Genomic DNA, 12,182 nt, shown 5'->3' with positions numbered 1-12,182 from the left:
GAAGTTTACAGAGTTTCAGCAAGTTCAACAGTATAGAATCCAGTGAGGTGTAAGAAAGATAAGTGAAGGGGGTTCAATATAGCAGGAGTTTAGGGTGTGAATGAGGATTTAGCAGGAAATAATGCTGGATGTGTGTATTCAGTAGCTAATACATAAAGACCCTGGAATCGTGAGCTGAGATTTAAAATTATATTTTATATGTAATGGCATATAACCAAATGATTTTAAACAAGAGACCGAGTCCATTAGTTGCATTTTTATACACTGGTTGCCATACAGAAGTCAGGCTGAAAGATGGGGAGACTGGGCAAAAAGCCTAGTCAGAAGGGAAAGGTGAAGAGGGCCTAAAGCAAGACTTGGAAAATTACGGTTGGAGGAGATATTTAGAAGATGATGTGATTCAGGGCGCCTGGATAGCTCTTGGTTTTGCCTCAGGTCATTATCTCACAGCTCATGAGTTGGAGTCTAGTCAGGCTCCTGGATAGAATGTGGAGGAGCCTGCTCGGGATTCTCTCCCCCTCCTTCTCTGCCCCTCCCTGCATGGGTGCCTGCAAGTGTGCCCTCTCTCTTGCTCTCTCTCTTGCTCTCCTTCTCTCAAAATAAATAAATAAACTTAAAAAAAGAAGAAGAAGAAGGGTTAGAATATGATGTAATTCTGCCACTGAGTAGACAGCGAGTCAGATGAGTGTGATCTCCAAATCGGATGCCACTCTGATGATTAGTGCTGTTCCTGGACTGAGGAATGTAGCGGCTATGGTCACATTTGCATAGGAGGAGGAGTGAGTTAGAGAATCAAAGCTAAAGGATTAAATATGTTGAATCTGAGGTACTTGTGGGATCATTAAATATAGGCTAACAGTTCTTTTATTCCTTCCCCACAAAATGACATTCATTTTGTACTTCTTGCCTCTTTAAAACCAATTTGGTCGCATAAGCTTTTTTAAATTGACTTGTTTTTTCTTGTTGTTCCCTATTCCTACTCTTGACCTCCTTTCATTCTACTCTAACATTATACATTTTAATATGCATAGTAGCTACGTATGTAAATATGCATACAAACATCAAATGATCACTCACAAATACCTGTGTAATTTTCAAGTGTCCTCCCTTCTTTCTTTTGACTACACATTTTCTAAAGGCAATAGCTTTAATTTCCTCCTTTATATGATGACATTTGAAAATCTCTATTAAACGGTAGCTCAAATCGTAAAGAATCAGGAGTCTCAAGCAGTTTCTCAATATTTTGAGTGGATAATCATGTTGTCTTTGTTGTTATTGATGTTGCTATTCTCATTTTCTTGTTTCAAATTTTGCATACATAACATGTAATATAGAGTGGTGTAGAAGGAATGCAGAGTAAGTACAAAATGTGGACTTCCATTTTAAGTGTACCTCTTATAGTACTTGGACTTTGGGCAAAACATTTACTCTCTCTGAATCTTGTTTCTTTCGTTTGTAAAATAAATAGCATGAACTAGGTGACTTCAAAGTTCTTTCAACACTTAAAATGTTTTATAAAATAAAATAATAGACGGGACACTTAAATCATAATATAGACTGCAGATCACAAAGCCAACCAGATAAAGGCAAACTTCGCAGGTCAAATGATAAAATCCCCTGGCAAGGCTTGGATATATTTACATTAACAGAATGGATTATATAAAATCAATCTGTACTCTTAAAAAGATAAATGAGAACAAACTCGACATTAAGACACTAATAGTATATTGCAATTATTTTTATTATTGACAGGAATAATCTCTTTTCTATAATTGCTACGACAGGTTACTAATATTTGATGTATTCCTAATACATAAATTCTCCCACACCCCACTGTTTTTTCTGGGTCTGCAATGTTTATTGTTTATTTGTTTATTGTTTTGTTTGGAAGTTTTTTAAAGCAAGGAAGTGGACCTAAATTAAAAGACTAAAGTAGTCCATATATCATTTTGAAGCAGTCCAAGAGGGCAATGGGAGAATTTTTTTTTTAATGTTTATTTATTTTGTGAGACAGAGAAAAAGAGAGAGAGTGTGAACACAAGTAAGAGGGGGAGAGAGACACATACACACAGAGAATCCAAAGCAGGCTCCACACTGTGAGAGCAGAACCTGATGTGGTGCTCAATCTCATGAACCGTGAGATCATGACCTGTGCTGAAATCAAGAGTCAGACGCTTAACTGACTGAGCCACCCAGGCACTCTAAAAATTTTTGAAAGGAAAAGGGAATAAGGTCCTTTCCATTAAGACTTTCCTGAAGGATGTTGTATCTTAAGACAGCAAAGGAAACTAACACCCATTCCAGAGAAAACAGGCATGTAAGTGTCTTTCATAATTATTCAGTTAGTAGTCTGAAGTGTTGAAACAGTTTCCTGCTTTCAACCATTGCTAAATCTTATTTATGTTCAGTTTTTCTCTGGGTTCTGTGAAAGGCTTCAACACTCTTTAGAAAATCCTCTTTTCTATTTTTTTTTTTTAATGTTTATTTTTGAGAGAGACAGTGTGAGAGGGGTGGGGCAGAGAGAGAGGGAGACACAGAATCTGAAGCAGGCTCTAGGCTGCAAGCTGTTAGCACAGGGCTCGATGCGGGGCTCAGACTCATGAACCATGAACCGTGAGATCAGGATCTGAGCTGAAGTCGGATGCTTAACCAACTGAGCCTCCCAGGCACCCCCAAAAGGTCCTCTTTTTTAAGCTAACAAATTAGCCAAAACTTTTTAATAATACAAATATCTTTGTGTTCAAAGTATTTGATGCTTTGTGTTTTTTGTGTTTGTTTTTTTTTGTTTTTTGTATTGTGAGTAGATGCATTAGAGAACTGAGAAATAAGAAAAAGCAGTAACACCAATCAGATTTGTCTTCAGTAGCTCTGTGGATAAAACCATAGGCATGTGGGTTTCATGTCAATGTAGGAAGGAACTTTCTTTTACTCATAGTAAGCTGCCTCAAAGAGTAGCAGATGTCAAAACATGAACTGGGTAACTATATCATAAAAAAAGTTATAGTTGTAGAGGGGACTCAGCTTCAAATGTTTAAAATAAGCTAGGAAGAAATAGATGGGCTATGAAATGAGAACCTTAGTGTTTAAAAACAGAAAAGTTATGCACGCAGAAGACCTTCAGTCCCAAAATGGTATTTGCAGCTTTAACTATTCAAGATCCACAAAAAGGTCTGTGGCTTATATATAATTTAGGTGAGTCATTAATTTAAATAATGTACTAGATGAGGCTGGTTGAGAGTAATAAGCCTTGCTTACTTCATACCATCCATATATGCTGAACTTTTGTTTTCCATATGCAATAACTTTCTTTATGTGCCTGAGAGGTTTTTGTTTTTTTTTTTTCCTAGTTCAACTTTATTGCCATTTAAGGAAAATTGTATGTTTTAATGGTTTGAGAGAATTTAAGTCATGACTCTTTCTGAAATCATTTCTCCTAGTATTAAGAGATATTCTTTTTTGATGATACTAAAAGAAAAATTGAAAACAAAAATGAAGCAACAGTTTTGGTATCATCGAGCAAACTTCCAGAAAACATGAGATGAGGCAGTCGAATGACCAGTGTTTATAGAGGAAGTGATGTAAAACCAGTTGCGTCTGAATCTGACTTTCACACTATTTACTCATATCACCACAGACACATGACTTCATCCCTGAAAGCGTCCATTTCTCCAATATACAGTTAAGATAACAACACCTAGGGCTGTTCTGAAACATATAGCACATACTTGAGAAAAACACTACATGTATTATCAAATTATAAACAAATATTAGCTATTTTAATTACATTAATAGTGGCATTGAATCCTATCAGTAGCACAGGAATTTCTGAGAGAAATTTCAGTGTGAAACATGTTCACACTCTTACTACTTCATTCAAGATTTAAAGGAAATTGTTTTGCAATCACACGTCTACTATTTGTTCTAGACAGGTTTGTTTACTGAAGCCACTGTCTTTATTCTTAGAGTATTTGATTAGATGTCTTTATCACCGGTAGGACAAAGGAAGACAAACAATGATCTGAGCCAGAGTGAGAGTTGCCTGGAAAACCTCAGCCCTCCAGTAAATGGAATGGTATCTAGTGTCTGAAATAAAATAAATAAAATAAAATAAAATAGCTCAGGATCTCCCACCACCACTCACTGTACTGCTGCACCTAATCTTTCAGTATTTCTCTTGGAATCTGATGGTGCATACTTTTCTTATCCCACCCCAGGCTGTAATTCTCTGTTTCTATTGAAGCTCTCTTTGCAAATCTCGTGTTAGTAGTTTGATGATGACAATTTAGGAATATCTACCTTTTAGTCCATTGGTGATTCCTTCTATAAGACATGGGAGTTTCTTCTTGGGAGCCATTGCTAGGCTAAGATCAACAATGATTACTATATTTTGTCAACTACATGGAGAATTTCCAAATCATCGACAGAATTCTGTGCAATAATCTGCTGGCTGAAAATATCAGACTTAAAGCTGATAGGCATAGTGGAAATCTTGCTAAATAAAATGAAGCGATTGTGTTTCTGGAAAGAAAGCTCATAGGGATATTTGCTTATTTCAGCATAATCAGTTGAACAGCTGTGATTTAGGTTTAAGATCACTGCTTGTGTTTTTTTGTTTAGTTTTTTGTGATATAATTAAGTTTGACTTGGGTATAGAAAGCAATAAATGTCTCACAAGATTCACTCATTCTTTACCTTTCATAGATTTGTCAAGCTTAGAGGCTTTAGTATGGTGTGATTTATTTCTGTTTTAATATTTTAATAACTCTTATGGCCAAAGTGTTTATGTGTTCTACAGCTTTAAATACATCACAGAGAAATATCATAGGACTGGTTATAAAAGAATATAATGCTGATTTGCAATCTTGAAAAAGGGACTATGGGAAAATATGCTTTTAATCTACAAATGGTAAACCACCTGCCACCCAATATGTCCACATCAAACTGAAAAGAACTTAAGATCTGCTAATTTTCTTTAATTTCTACTTTACCCAATACTATCATTTGTCATTCTCATAATTCATTTTTCCTACCAGAGGTGAATGTGAGGATTCATTATAGGAAGACGTTGTGTTTTTTTTGTTTTGTTTTGTTTGTTTGTTTTATAGTAAGACATTGTTAAATGTAACATGATTATATAACTATTCATTTAACAAATGTATACTGTGTACTTTCTTTATGCTAGTATCCTTTATGTAGTTTAAAGTGTCAAACTTCGTTCTTTTTCAAAATTGCTTAAACTATTCTAGGACTTTGAATTTCTCAATAAATTTTATAATTAGCTTATCAATTTCTACCAAAAAACAAAAACAAAACTGTCAAGATTTTTATTGAGCTAAATCTGTAATTAATTTGGGGAAATTTTGCATCTCAAAAATATTGAATCTTCAAATACCTGGGCATGATATGTCTGAATATTATTATTATTAATATTTTATTATTATATAAATATACTGAACATGCTAAACTTATTCTAGAGGCTTTGTTTAAATTTATTTTTATTCCTTGGGACTTTCTGCATAAAATACCATGGCACCTGCAAACAGGAACACTTTTATTTCATCTTTTTACTTTTTTGCTTTATTGCATTGGCTAAGACATTCTATATAATGTTCAATAGAAATCATGAGACATTCTTGCCTTGTTTTAGATCTTAGAATAAAAACACTCACTCTTTCACCATTAGGTATAATGTTATCCATAAGTTTTCTTTGAGTGCCATTTTCTCAGGTTGAGAAACTTTTTATTTGCTGGCAATTTTTATTACCCCTTGAACTGAAGCCAAGAGATGAAAAAAAGAGAAAAAAGTGAATTAAGAATTGTGGAACTGAAGCTTTTTTCTTTGTGGTTGCAGTTACTACAGTTTCTAAACAATCATCTCAAATAATCTGGCAAAAGTATATGTTTTAAGTTGTCATTTCCCTATGTAAAATCCTTTTAATCATGTCCCACCACCTCCAAGTTAAAATTCAGCTCATTAGGCATGGCTCTCATGGCCTTTGCCTTCAGCTTCAGCTTCCAATTCCTCCCCGTATCCTGTATGCTCTCCTATACTCTCAGTGTTTGAGCTATGTGTATTTTCTAGAGCATACAATAACTGTCCTACCTCTATTTTGTAGCTCCCATTCCTTCTGTCTGGAATGCCTTTTCCGTTTGTACTGGGAGGAGGGGACTTCCACTCACTTAATTTGAACCGCCTCTATAAACCAGTCTCAAATCTCTCATACCTCATTATATAAACAGTTGTGTCAGAGCATAATGTATAATGACTATTTACTCTTACTCTCTTGCTTGACTTCCTCACTGACAATGAGCTTCTTAAAGGCATGGTGCTACGTTTGTATCCTGAAGGCATAATTTACTAGTGTGTAACCAGTTGCATGTTACTAACAATTTCAAATGAATTCTTGAAAGAGGCAGTTTGCTTGGATTGGCCAACGTTGGTTCAAGTGTCTTGACAAAAACAAATACTTTGGGTTGGTTTATCCTGGTATCTATATATGATAATACTTGAATGCATTCTTAACTGTGGAATTTATGGGTAGAAATTTGTTATGAATGATTAATTTTGGAACGAGAATACATTTTTACAATACATCATTAAAAATAGAGTGGATAGGGAATATGAAAGAAGTTCCATCTCTTTCTCTCAAATGATTAAGTAGGTGAAAGAAATAATTGCTAAATAGCATTTAGTTTTGAATACATTTATAAAGTTGTTCAGCTATATGAATTCCAAGAATAAATTTAATCAGTCCTTATTCATAGTTGGAGGGTATATTCTTCCATCTTTCAAGTATCAGCAGGATGTTGACTTTATTCTCCTTCCTATTTTCCCTGCCATTTGCACTGAAGAAAACACTTTTTTTACTCTGTCTTAAGTCAAGAACAGTGTGGGTGTTAATCTATGCTGGATGATTGTCTGGGGACAAATCAGTTTGTAGGTGTATGCAAGGCAGTGGAAATTGAGAGATTTCTGCTCTTGTTTCAAGATGTCAAACAAGATGTGACCTATCATGACTGCCTAGACACAATTGGCAAATAAAAGCATAAAGGGAGACTGAAATATGTCTTTGATGGATGTGTCAGGTTTGAGGAGTGAGTTTTCTGTCATACAAAATATAGTCACTGTTTCCTTGAGAGATGTGCTCCATATAAACCTGCTTAAATTTCAGCGGTGAAGTTTCACTTGGGCTTGTAATTCTGTCCTATTTGGGGCCAGTTTGTCCTGCCCCACTAGGGAGATAAGGGTACATCTCTTGTTCTTGGCACATCTGTGACACATCTCCTATAGCAACGATTTGTACATTTGAGAGTCTCATGGGACCTATAGTCCAATTAGACTATAGCTAACAGAGTTTTTTTGTCACATAATATTTGGCTTCTTTTCAGAAAGGACCGCTCCAGAGTATGGCAGACTTCATCCTCAATACTGCCACTTTATCGTAATGAGAGGCAAGGGTTTGTTGTCTGGCAAGCCCATGGCAGAACATTGCAGTGATGAGATGTTCTGTTGATGGTATCAAATGTTTGTGTGACGTTAAGGTTCCCATGAGCACTTGCAAAGTCCCAGAAAAATGTCTATGATATCATTCAGATTGCCATGACACAAATCATATATTTTACTCATTGTGTTCTCATATACTCAATTTTCCCTTTTAAATTAGAATGAGGCAATATTGGCAAATTTGTAATAAAATGAGGCTATAAATAGAAATATCTGAACAAAGTTGTTTGTTTTGTGTCTTGTTTTGTTTTTCCTTTCGTGTCTTATATTTTTCTTAAATGGTAATTAGAATTAAAGGCTATATGCTAAGTCATTAAGAAACATCAGGTATTAGAAAATGAAAAATAGTATTTATAAGATTCTGTATTTAAATCTGTATTATAAGATTCCAAAGTTTAAATACTTAGATAGTAATATAGGATTAAATCTAACGATAAAATATACATATTTACAAAATTTTGGAAAGAAAACAAAAGAGTATAGAAGTGGAATGTAGTGTCAATGTATAGATGACCAAAACACTAATAATTCTCTCTCATTAAAGGAATCATCTCTAGTATTAAGAACATTGCTTTTCTTAAGGGACTTGGCTGGCTGAGTAGGTATAGATAGCATTTAACTCTTGATCTTGGGGTTGTGAATTTGAGCCCCACGTTGAGTGTAGAGATTACTTAAAAATAAAATCTAAAAAAAAGTAAAAAAAAAGAAAAAAGAAAAGAAAAAAACACACTGGTTTTCTTGACTTTCTAGACTTGAAGGCCAGGAAAATAGTAGCTATTTTCTACTATTTAATAGTAGAAAATAGCTACTATTTAAATATGGGCAACCTAGAGGTGGGATAGCATTTGACTTCATTGCTTAGAATTAACCACTTAGATAATTTATGATTTGCTGTCTTTATTTTAGTTATCTAATAGCTTCAGTGTTTATCCAAATCTGTTGTCAGGATTCTAAACTCTGTGAGTTATGACTTCAGGTGTTTGTCTTTAATGAAACAAGGGCAATGATACTGGCTCAACATTGCCTAATCATCAGGAAATCAGGAAAACATTAGCTGTTCAATAAATATTTTTAATACTGGATCAGAAACTGATTTTACTACAGTCAAACTCTGGAGGGCAGTATTTCTCAACATTTTATCCAAAATGGGACAGAATTAACTAAAAGGTGGTTTTCTAAACCCCACTGTAGAGCTTCTAAACCAGAAGTTCTGATGGAATGGGGTGAGAGACAGGAAATAAGTATTTTTAACTACTCAAGAAAATTTTCACACTAAATGTTTTGAGAAACATAAATCAGAACTGTATTATATTAAGTAAGTAATGCAGGTTATTCTGGAATTTCACCTTAAACTTTAGTAATGCCAGATCTTAATTTGTCCCCAAATCAGATCAATTCCATCGCTTCAAAGTTACCAATATTGACTTCCTTATCAACGGCATACTGTTACTCATATTTACCTTATTATTAAGTGACTAGATCTGTAGTATTTATTTATTTTTTATTTTTTTATAAATAAAATAATAAGGGGAGAGGGGCATATGGAGAAAGAGAGAGGATCCCAAGCAGGCTCCACACTCTGCCGAGCCCGACATGGGGCTTGATCCCATGACCCTGGGATCATGACCTGAGCCAAAATCAAGAGTCAAACGCTCAACCAACTGAACCACCCAGGCACCCCTATAGTATTCAATATAGTAGCCACTAGGCTATTGAGTCCTTGAACTAATGTGACTGAAAAACTCAAGTTTTATTTCATTTTGTTTAAGTTAGTTTAATTACAGTTTTATAAATGAATACTTAATGTGTGTATTGGGAAACTTTTAACTGTGTTTGAACGAAAGTGGAAATATGAATTTACTTTTTTAACTGGTAATTTTTTGAAATCTCAATATAAGTAAAGTATTTCTGATAGAAATTTAGCATCCAAACTGACATGTGTAAGAGAAAATATGTAACAGGTCTCAAAGATGTAGTATGAAAAGAAGGAATGCAAAATATCTCAATAATTTAGTGATATTGATGCGTGAAAATAATAACTTGTATATGTTAAGTAAAATATATTTTTAAATTGACTTTACCAGTTTCTTTTAAAATTTTTAATATGGCTACTAGAAAAAGTTTGAATGGCATGAATGACTCTCATATTTCTGTTGGAGAGCACTGTCCTAGAGTGAAGAAACAGATATTAGTAACTGAGAGCAATACCTTCCCTAACTATTAGTGAAAGCACTATGCTTTCAGAAAAGCCTAGAAGATGAGTAGTATAAAAGGAAGAGCTGGAAGGCAACATGGGCTGGTAGGCAGGAAAGCTAAAATTATAGAAATGGGACGATTCACCAACTTCACATTTTAACCTAATAATGAAGTAAACACAAATACTAGTATCAGATTTGTTTTGCTAATTATTCCTTAAGAACTTTTGCTCAGTATGCAGGATTCTTATTATTTTCTTTCCCATGCAAGACTGGCACCCAAGAATAATAATCAGGGAATCAGGAGTACATAAGTGAGAACAATTTTCTTTATATAGTAAGATATAGGCAATGTTCCATTCATTCAATTTCATAATTAATATTGTCATTAAAAATTGTTCTTAAGATGTAACATCCTCATAATTCTTCTTCAATTTTATATAACAGTCATGTAAGGAGGACAAACTGAGGGATGCTAAAAAGTTGACAGGAGAGCCAATGAACCAGAAGAAACAGTAAACCAATCTAAATATATGTTAAAATCAAGAAAAGCCCCTTTCTCTTCTTATTCCATTCTGTCCCTTCTCTTCTTTTACTATTTTTGTGGTTTTTTTTTTATTTTTTAATGTTTATTTATTTTTGAGAGAGACAGAGCATGAGTGGGGAGAGGGGAGAGAGAGAGGGAGACACAGAATCTGAAGCAGGCTCCAGGCTCTGAGTTCTCAGCACAGAGCTCGATGTGGGGCTTGAACCCACGAACCATAAGATCATGACCTGAGCTGAATTTGGATGCCTAACTGACTGAGCCACCCCGGCACCCTCTTTTTTACTATATCTATTTCTTCCTTTCTATTTCTAAGCAATCTAGTCTTAAAGCCATTAGGTAGGGCTAAGCAAGGTAGTAGTCTGCACTAAATGGAAGAGCCATGATGGATGAAAGTGGACATCAAAACCTGGGGAAGGGGCAGGCTGAGGAAAACATTCACATAGAAGAAAAATGGGAGTGAGGAATAGAAGTCCCAGCAAAGTGAGAAGGGCAGTCCAGTATGGAATATTGGACCTAAGTGAGCTAAGACTGGTATCCACATGGGGATGGAACAGGCAACCCTCTGCAGAGTGCCAGAGCGCAGAGTAGGTAAAAAGTCTTCTGTGCTGTGAAATGATTTGGCACAGAGTCTGGAGCCTGAGCAGAAGGAGGAGCATTCTACACAGGTGGGTGGTGGTTGAGGCTAGTCACAGCGTGTCGCAGATGAAGTAGGGTGGAAAGAACACAGGCACAGGAAAGGGAATGTGGTGACTATGGGGATATTAGTTAAATAAATAAATATGTGAATTGTAATGGATGCCAGTTATCAGAGAATGGAGTGATAAGCATAGAGGAGAGAAAAAGAATAAAGGAGAATGATGTTTAATTGAATTTGAAATTATTAATGGAAACTGAGATCTTATATAAATCTGCCTCTCAGGTTTTGGCTTTATACGCCATTCTCCTCCCCCAAAAAACTAGAGATTGTTAGAGAAATGACTAAATGCAAGGATAGAGCAACCAAGCTTGAGGATGAGTGGCACCACTTATAACAAAAAAGAAGTATTCAAAATATCTTCAGGACCCAGAAGCCAGCTTGTTCTGGGACAATTTAAGCATATAATGGAATATGATCCATTGAATGAAATGGAGAAGCAATAGCTCCAGAAAATAAAGATAGGGCGTACATTTAAAGTTTGGCAAGCGACAGAGTATTGATGTCACTTCAAAACAACTCCACACAAAATACAAATTTTGTGTTAAATTACAAATTTAACAAAGGGCAAAATAATAGTATTTTTGAGACTAGATGCCTGGTAGTTATCACCCTTATAAAGATGTCAAACATCATTATTAATCAAACAAATTAAATTCTTGTGCCCATTATAGGCTACAATGAGAGTGACATAGTATCACTTCTTAAATAACCAGCCAAAGAAGCATGACCTGAGGAAACATTAGATAAAATCAGCTGAGGAACATTCTATGAAGCAGTTGGTCTCTAACCTTCCAAAGTTTCAAGATCATGAAAGTTAAGGGAAGACTATGGAACTGTTCCATTTTGAAGATGACTGAAGAAACATGACAAGTAAGTGCATTGTGTGTTTTGAAAATATATTTCTGTGATCTAAAGGACACGTTGGGGCCAATGTTCACATTAATTTGGGTCTGAGGATTAGATTGGTGATGACTCACTATTAATTTCCTGATTCTAGTGTTATGTCATTATGTCATTATGTAAAAAGTCTAAAGTACTAAGGTATATGGGGATGATGGGGCATCATGTTCTCAACTTGTTGATAAATAGTTCATGAAAAATAGGTTATTGTTTTTTACTATTTTGTAACTTTTTATGCATTTTAGAACATTTTCATATAAGATTTAAAAAAAAAACTCAAGAGGATAAAGTATGCTTTTAAAAATCTCTGATCCATTAGATGAATGGTTTTCAAATATT

This window comes from Panthera uncia, chromosome D1 (genome assembly GCF_023721935.1).
Source record: "Panthera uncia isolate 11264 chromosome D1, Puncia_PCG_1.0, whole genome shotgun sequence".
In the NCBI taxonomy this organism is placed as follows: Eukaryota; Metazoa; Chordata; class Mammalia; order Carnivora; family Felidae; genus Panthera; species Panthera uncia.
This window is presented reverse-complemented; position numbering follows the sequence as displayed.